Below are 9,393 nucleotides of genomic sequence, written 5' to 3'. Positions count from 1 at the left end.
CAGTAATTGCATAGTTTTAGAGCTTTGTCTATAAAAATGAAAAATCACTTCATTAACTTTTTAATGTTAAAGTTATTTTACATTCCTGGAATAAATCTAATTGAGATGCCTTTTCTACATGTTTCTGGATTCAGTTTGCTACTGTTCCGTTTTTTATGATTAGACATAAACTTAGGTTCATAAGGAATATTAGTTTGTATTTTTTTTTCTTGTGAAAAAGGTTTTGTATGAAGAGAAAGAACATTGATAAATTAATACTATTTATAAAACTGTTGAAACAAGTATTCTCTCCTCTATTTTCTGACAGGATTTCTGTAGGAATAGTGTTATTTCTATTAAATATTGATAGAATTCATTATTAAATTCCATTTGGTCTGAGAGTTTTCCTTTGTAAAGCCTTTGATTAAAATTTTCATGTGTCCCTATATACTTCAGACACAGAGCCCAGAGGCTCCTGTGCTGTGACTGATTTGAAGATCTCTTCCCAGAGACTAGCTTTCATGGTACCAGAAGGCACTTGTGCAAGCTTCCAAAGGAAGGATGCAAACAACAGTCCTACCCAGCTATGATGCCTATGAACCACAACAGCAATCGGCCCAGCACCGTAACCCTGAAGATGCAGTAGTGTCACATATACATTGGCAGTAACCAACAGCTCTCTAATTGTATTTAAACAATCATAATCCCTGCTCAACAACAGGGAAAAATCACACCTGTTACTAGAAACCTAGTGAACTACCCAAGGCTAGTAAAGTCATGGATCTTGGAGAAGAACCTACAGCCACCATTTTGTTAAACAAGGGCAATCGCTAACTACATTCTAAATATTTGTCCTAATACCTACAAATAAATGTAGTTCTCATTTCTCATCAAGGTATCCTCTCTATGCAACAAATGAACAGTATTTTAGAAAACCACAACCAATCAACATGCAAAGTTGTGGAGCACTATCCCAAGGGATAAAACTACAATACAACCCCTGCACCTAAGGGATCATTGCAGAAAGAGGCAGAAAGACTGTAAGCATCAGAGGATCATGGAAATTGTGAGATCGTGTCTCCTAGTAATTGCAAAAGCTACATCCATAAAATCTGACCAACATGACTGTCTAAACATGAGCTGAACAAGAACAATAAAAATAAACATACCAAGATGGGCACAGTGGCGCATACCTGCAATCCCAGCACTTGGGAGGCAGAGGCAGGTAGATCTCTGTGAGTTCGAGGTCAGCCTGGTCTACAAAGTGAGTCCAGGACAGCCAGTGCTACACAGAGAAATCCTGTCTCGAAAACAAATGAACAAACCAAGTGCATGAGTGAAATCCCAAAAGGCCTCAAACCTACACAAAGGACTATGGGAAACGAAAGAATGCTGAGAAGAGGAAAAATAGTTTTCCCCAGAGAAGAACACACCAATTGGTGTCCACCTTAGGGAAGTCATTTTCTTTAGAACTGCAGGCATTGCTAGGTTCCCATGCCCCAAGATGACCTCACTAATTAGAAACAACATGACTGTTTTGGTTTTTGTTGTTGTTTGCTTGCTTGCTTGCTTGCTTTTTGCTTGTTTATTTTGAGACAGGGTTTCTCTGTCTAACTCTGGCTATCTTGGAACTACTGTGTAGACCAGGCAGGCTTTAAACTCAGAGATCTACCTGTCTCTGCCTCCCAAGTACTGGGATTAAAGGTGCCCACTACCATCACCTGGCAAAAAAAAAAAAATATATATATATATATATATATATATATATAGATAGATAGATAGATAGATAGATAGATAGATATAGATATATAAATTTAAAGGAAAATTTTCACCTTACAGGAAACAAAACAAAAACATAGGTCCAAAATAACTACAAGGAAACAATTTTTTTTCTAATCCATATGTAATGGCTTTGAAATAGTTCCTTAAATCAGGCCTGGTGGAGAATGATGTAATCTCAGCATTCATGAGGCCAACACAGGAGGTTCTTGAGTGTGAGACCAGGTTGGGATGCATAATTAAATCACACCTTACAAATAAACAACAAAAATTCTTACATGATCCAAAATTACTCTTTTCAAATGGTAGGCTGCAGCCCTGTTCCGTCCAATGCACAGCAGTTTTCATTTTTCCTAAAATTAGAGCCTCATAGAAGTGATAGTCAGTCTCTTTCCACCCATAGGTCACACACACACACACACACACACAACAACAACAACAACAACAACAACAACAAAAAACAAAATGAAAAACAAAATTCAAAACCAACAAACCAAAACAAAAACCCAAACACTTCCATCTTGTGTCCTTTGGGCACTCACTCTGAGGGAGGCCAGCCATCGTCGCCACTCAGGGAGCCTGTGGAAAGGTCCATGTAAGGAGATAGGGCTTCCAGCCAACAACCAACATCAACTGGCCAGCCAGACAAGTGAGCCACCCTGGAAGCAGAAGCCCTGGCTCCAGTCAAGCTTTTGGGTGACTGTGACAAAACCATGACAAGTGTGCAAAAAGCCCAGAGCACTACAGGCTTGGGCATAGGCCCCAGTACTGAATAAACCAGGTGGGGTGGACATGCTTATGACCCCAGAATTTAGGAGAACTCTGGAAACAGCAGAATCAGAAATTCCAGGTTCTGTTTGGCAATACAGACAATACCGGGCTAGCCTGGGCTACTTGAGGGTCTGCCTTTAAAAAACTTTTGCTTTCTTAATAATTGAATACCTTTTATTAAACATTTTTTCTTTTACCTTTCCCCAGTTCCTAAGTGGACCCTGACTACTATGGTATTGGTGTCTGAAGTTGTCCCAGGAGAAAGACCCTGAGAGATGGGTTTGATGATTAAGTGAAAATGATGAGCTTCATGCCAGTGTGAGTTAGCCGCTCTTAAGTTCTGCATTGCGGCAGCATCGCTATTATCACCTGTGCGTAGTTGCAATTAAATGCCAATTAAGTAAGTGTTGGGCAGTCTATACAGCTGCTGCATTTAAGCATGACAGACTTCCCAGCATGCTAGAGCTCTTACGGTAAGGAAAAGCAGGTTGGGCAGCTTGAACTTCCTGGTAAAGTCATGGTCTAAGTATCACACCCTTGAAACAGGCTCATTCTGTAGAGCCACTGCTACTACAGAAAAACAAGGCTGGACTGAAAAGAGAACAAGAAAGAATATGCTATCTGCAGTAAAGTCACTTTAAATAGAAAGCCACGAACAGGTTTTAAAAGTTAAATCTGCTCTGCTTGCCTATTTATTGCCCTAGACCTTCTTTATTACCATAGCCCAGGCTTATTGTTCCCCTGCCCCCTGTGCAGTGAAGTCACCAGAGAGCATAAAGGCCCCTGGGTGCTCGAGGCATTGTCCTTGGTGTACATGTTGGCCAGAGGCTCACGCGCTCCTTCCATTGCTCCTTGATGCCATTTCTAAAACCACCCCTGAGTTACCTACTCTAGATAAGAAAGAGCTGTTCTTGACGATGAACCGTCCCTCTGCCCAGAGTCACCCACAGGAATTCTTCTACTTCTTTTTGTTTGTTTTTGTATTTTGTTTTTCGAGACAGGGTCTCTCTGTGTAGCCTTGGCTGTCCTGGACTCACCTTGTAGACCAGGCTGGCCTCGAACTCACAGGGATCCTCCTGCCTCTGCCTCCTGAGTGCTGGGATTAAAGCTGTGCACCACCGCGCCCGGCGACAATTCTCCTGAGATCCTAGCACTCAAGATCCAGCTATTTGTAGATCTTAGTAGTTCCCTATCCTTTCTAGAATTGGATAATACAACTTTAATTTTAAATAAGTAGCCTCAACCTTTTGCTTATGAAGTTCTGGCTTATTTCTTTTGAAGGGAGCTGCGATACAGTGGTAAGGAAGTGACTACAGAAATTAGACCTCCATTCACCTGCGAGTGACAGGAAAGCCACTCATGGCCACTTGAAAAAAAAATCGAGATCTGTTTTCCTTAATAAGAAGTATACCTAGATACACATCTTGGTTTTCCAGTTGATGATACCAGAGTTTTCATGCCTGTGCTTCTCCTGACCTTTCTCCCGTTGTACAAGATGGCATCACACTCCCCCATCAATTCTGTGTTCAATAGGGGAGGAAGAGGAGAAAGGGGATGGGGAGGAAGAGGAGAAAGGGGATGAGGCAACAGTAGCTTTGTCTTCTTCATTTTTTCAGGAAAGTAGGAGTTTTTGCACAACCTGTTCTCCATTGACCAGGGGCCTCGACTGTGTCTCATGGGCCCAAACTGGGTCCTAAGGCAGCCCTAGAAGCCTTTCAGGCTCTATAGTGGGAGGCATCCATGGAGAAAGGGTCTGCTAATGATTTTCTTTTGAGTGACCATTCAATTATCTTCCCTGATCCTCCATTCTCCCCCTCATGAGTAGAAAACAATGAAGGGTTAATTCTAAAGACACAGCTTGTGTCAAAACAACTTGTTATGTGAAGGTAGCACCCCAGATAAGAACCACAGGACTTTACAGGTCCCAGAAAGGACAGAGAGGGGCAGGCAGGCTGTGAGTGAGAATAAGGGAAAATGGAAGCAGAGGATCATCAGTGTTGTTAACAAGAGTTGGAAGCAAGGTTGGGGGAGTTGCTGAGACATGGGCACATTGAAAAGAAGATGATCGTGATGGGCTGAAGGCCGAGGCCCTGCAGATCTCTACACCTAGCAAAAGGGAGCTTTCTTCAGGACTGTGTGGTAGCCAGGGACACCACCTTTCTGAGAACAGCCAAAAACATGAGCTACAGCTATGTACAGGAGCAGTTCAAACTCTCCTTGCTTTCTTTCAGTTATTTTGGTCTTACCATGTGCCTCAGCTGGAGCAGGGAAGCATAAGTCACACCGTCAGCTGCATGTATCCATAATGTTGTCCTCAACACATACCGGCCTCTGTGGCTGTGAAGAAAAAGTACTTTACATAAATAGAGCTGAGAATAGAGCAGAGGTCAGGACAGAGTGGGATGAAGAAGGGGCCAAATATGAGCAATGGTGTATGTATGAAATGTCACAGTGAAGCTCATTATTTTGTGTGCTAACTGGAATGTTACTTCAAAGGTTAATGGAGGGGCTAGGGGAGTGGCTCAGAGGTTAAAGTGCTCTCCTCAGTCAGTGACTCATCTATATTCCCAGGACCAGGGAGATGAAAACAGCGATCCCTGGACCGAGCTAGACAGCTAGGCTAGCTAAGTCAGTGAGCTCTGGGTTCAAGGGAGAAACCCTGCCCCAGCCCATAAGGCAGAGGAAGATACTTCTGGCGACCACACACATAGCACACACAAGTGTGAACATGCACGCACGCATGCACACCACACCCTCAATAAATAAAAGTAAAGGGAAAATGCAGGGGCCAAAAAAGGAAATAAATTCACCACAAAAATCCCCTATTTCATTCTGTAAATCTATTTTCATGCTAATAAATTAAATTTATTTTATAAGCATAGGCCTCAATCATTATAGTTGTACCTGAGTGTGTTTATGGATGTACACACAGAAACACACACACATACATTTTCCTTTCTACACCTTTATTTCTCCTTGTATCTTAATATCTTAAGGAACTTATGATCATAACTAGGGGTGGGGAGAATTAGGGTTGAAGAGATATGTAAAAACCATATTCACTCTGATATGCAGACAATTCATTCTCATTCATAGTCCCTCTCCTCCCCCCCTCCCCCTCCTCCCCTCTCCCCGCCCTTTTCTCCCGTCTCAGGTCCTGGAAGCAAGATCATAAGCTCGGTTCAGTTACACACCGAGCTGGGTTGTCACAGGACTTCTCTGTTTCGTTGCTTTTTACAGTAAGACAGAACTGATACTCTTTTCTTTCATCTCTCTTGTTCAACTCCTAAACAGGTCTGTTACACAGATCAATCAGATAGTGCTGGTCACGTTTCTCTGGGAAAGAGCAACAACAAGCTACACTTGATTTTTTTCTTTCAATATAGCCTTGCAGTGAGTCAGGTCACAAGGAGCAGTATGCCACCGTCCAGCTAGTGTTACGGAGTCCAGCCCTCTGCCTTTGCATGGCTGCCATCTTAACTTATGGACATTTACTAAGGGATATATGCTTCCTTCGCTACCTGTAGTGAGACCAATCCAACATACAGTGCCTTATTATAATCTCCCCTTGGCTACAACAGTCACTTAGCTTATATTTAAGAGGTATCTAGCATGTACTGGGCTCTCATTGTTTTAGTATCACACACACACACACACACACACACACACACACACACGGGGGGGGAGAGAGAGAGAGAGAGAGAGAGAGAGAGAGAGAGAGAGAGAAGTGTGTGTGCAGAGGCAGTAAGAACAAAAAATAAAACCAGGAAGAACAAAAAATAAAACCAGGAAGGAAGGAGGTAGAGTAGGAATAGGACTGTTGTTTTGAAGTGGTTTTGAAGAGGTCTCTCTGAATAGCTGACATTTGTACAGAACTGCAGAAGAGAGCCTCAGTGATATCTGGGTACATAGAATTCTGGGTAAAGGAATGCAGATGGCAGAGTTTCAAAATGAGTAAAGAAAACTCAAATAATGGTCAGCAGAGAAGGTGAGCCAAGAAGCAGGCAGAGACTGTACATATGAATCTAGGACTCACAAGCAAAACATCTTTGGAAGGTTTCAGTATGAAGGAAGTCCCTGAGAAGGTACGTGAGGAAATGGCAGTATATCCAGCCTAGGAGGCTGTCTTCACTCTAGAGAGAAAAGAGCAAAGACCAGGGTCAGAGAGATCAGCTGAGAATGTGCCAGGAAGGCCCAGGTGGTAGACAGCCCTGCTCTAAGTGGAGATACTGGTGAGGAGTGGTGGAGGATGTGGACATTGTGATGTGGGTTTAAAATAAACCCAGAAGGATTTCCTGGCAAAGTGAATGTAAGAAAGATCAAGAGTATTCCAAGACCATGGAGGGTTGGATCAAATCTGTTAACAGGGAATCTGTTTAGGGCACAGGCAGGAAATTGGACTTGTGAAGAGTGAAGATTCAGAATTCACAGCGCAGCAGGTTCACTTAGGTGCCCACCAACTACCCCAGAGGGACTACTGAGGAGGACACAGTACAGAAGCTGAAAATACAACTCTAGGAATCATAAACATTTAAAGTGCAGAATTGGAAATCAGAGGAAGAAATGTTTGAACGGGAAGGCTACGGGTGCAGTTTAACCAGACAACGTTGGAGAAACCAAATACAGTTAACTGAAATGGCTGTTGGGTTCAGTCATATGAAGCTCGGTAGAGCCTTGGCGAGAATGTCCTCAGGACAGCCCTGAACTCCAGCTGTCTTATGTGAGGACCTGTTGTAGCCATCCCGTCAGCTGTGCTCTAAATCTGATGAAAATAAAGTTGGTATCTTTTATTTATTTTTATCTTTTGTTGTTGTTTCAAGACAGAGTTTCTCTGTGTAGCCTTGGCTGTCCTGGACTCACTTTGTAAACCAGACTGGCCTCGAACTCACATCGATCCGCCTGCCTCTGCCTCCCTAGTGCTGGGATTAAAGGCGCGCGCCACCACACCTGGCTACTTATTTTTATCTTATGTGCATTGATGTTGTACCTGCGTGTATGTCTGTGTGAGGGTGTCAGATCTTGGAGTTAAAGACAGTTGTGAGCTGCCATGTGAGTGCTGGGACTTGAACCTGGATCCTCTGGAAGAGTAGTCAGTGCTCTAAACCACTGAGCCACCTCTCCAGCTCCAAGCTGAAGTCATTTTTAGTCACCCTGTAAGTGTTCGAATAAGAATTTGTAGAATGTTACAATTGACTTACATTGCTGACAGTATGAGATTTCCCTTGAGGTTGTACAGTACTTGGGACTTAGTGGTGATTTTTAAGGCGACAACAAAGGAATCTGTAAATTTATCAAAGGCCACTATTTTATTGTGATTTCTTTTGAGATAGGGTCTCTATTTAGTCCTGGCTCTCTTGGAACTTGATATGTAATCTAGACTGGCCTCCAACTCACAGATATCCTTCTGCCTCTGCCTCCCCAGTGCTGGGATTAAAGGTGTGCACAGCCACACCTGGCCCTTATTATGATAAATACTGAATACTGAATTGCAAGTTTCATGTTGCATGTGTTTGAAGACTACGAGGTAAACATGTAGAGGAAATATCTGAGAACCCGAGGTTTAGAAGCATGCATGTTCTAATTACTAATTCACACAACAAGAATGAATTTAGAGAGAAATCGTAGGCAGAAATAGAGTGTGCCTGTATGTTCTGTGTGCATTATTTTATTTGTATTTTGAGTTGGTCTGCTATGTAACCCATTCTGGCCTTGAACTGGCCATCTGCCAGCCTCTGCTTTCTGAGTGCCATGATTACAGGATTACAGTTTAGTGTCTAGAAAACTGGTCTTGTACATTGAGCACATTTCCTGTGTCTGCTCACTCAATTAGGCAATGGTGTTGATTTTAGGAAAGGTAAGGTCCGTGATTACCTATTTATTCATAGTCATTCAGACCTTCCTTTGCCTAACTCCTAGAATCAAATTAAATACTATCAAAAGGCAACCTTCCCCACTCCCACCCCTACCCCTGCCTCAGATCTCAAATGAATAGTTAGTAAGTTGCTCTCTTGGTGTGAAGAATCACTCCCACCACCCCATAAGCTTTAATGTAGCTTCCCAGTGGCACCTATGTTGCCTTGGGTATATGCATTAAAAATTTGGCTCAGCCAGAAAACTAGATTAAAAAAAAAAAAATTGGCTGTACACAGCCGCACATCCAGTGGAGTCATAGTTACGAGTGGACAGGAGGCCAGGCACACGGAGGACTGGAATAGACTCACGAGGAAATAGTGACGTCTGAAATAGAGGCTTGCCCTGTTTGAGGTTCTTACTAGAGTGACTCAATTTTTATTTCCAAAGAACCTGAGACCTCAGTGATCCTGTTGTGTTAAATATATGCATGATGACAATTGTGACTAAATGCTGGCCTCCCGAGGGGGGAAAAATCACTGAGAAAAAAGAAATGGGAAATTTCCAGAACTTTATATTTTTATTATATGATATTCACTAAGCAAATGATCTTCCCAGGGAAAGGGGGAGTTTGGTCTGTGAATAACTAACGTTTGTAACAAAAAGAGAAACCTGACATACAGTTGAAAAACCAAGGTCCCCCAAGCCTTAATTATCACTGGAGCTGCAGGTCCTGAACAATGCAACAGATTCCTGCTCTGTACTCAGAGGCCTTCCTCTGCCCTTTGGCCAGGAAAAGGAGAGTCACAGGGACTAGGGCCAAAGGTGAAAGGGACTAATTGGCTGTTATTTGATTTTGGACTCAAGGGCCTGGATGCTGACTTGACCTTCCAGCTTCTCCATAAATAATGTTAACTGAAAAAACAGTAATGATGTATGTACTCTAGGCCACTGCCTCGGCTCCCCCTCAGAAGCTTGGGAACAGAAGCTTCATGTTTAGAGTAGTCTCAGAGA

Source organism: Acomys russatus, chromosome 14 (genome assembly GCF_903995435.1).
Source record: "Acomys russatus chromosome 14, mAcoRus1.1, whole genome shotgun sequence".
Classification (NCBI taxonomy): Eukaryota; Metazoa; Chordata; class Mammalia; order Rodentia; family Muridae; genus Acomys; species Acomys russatus.
Note: the sequence above shows the minus strand (reverse complement) of the source record.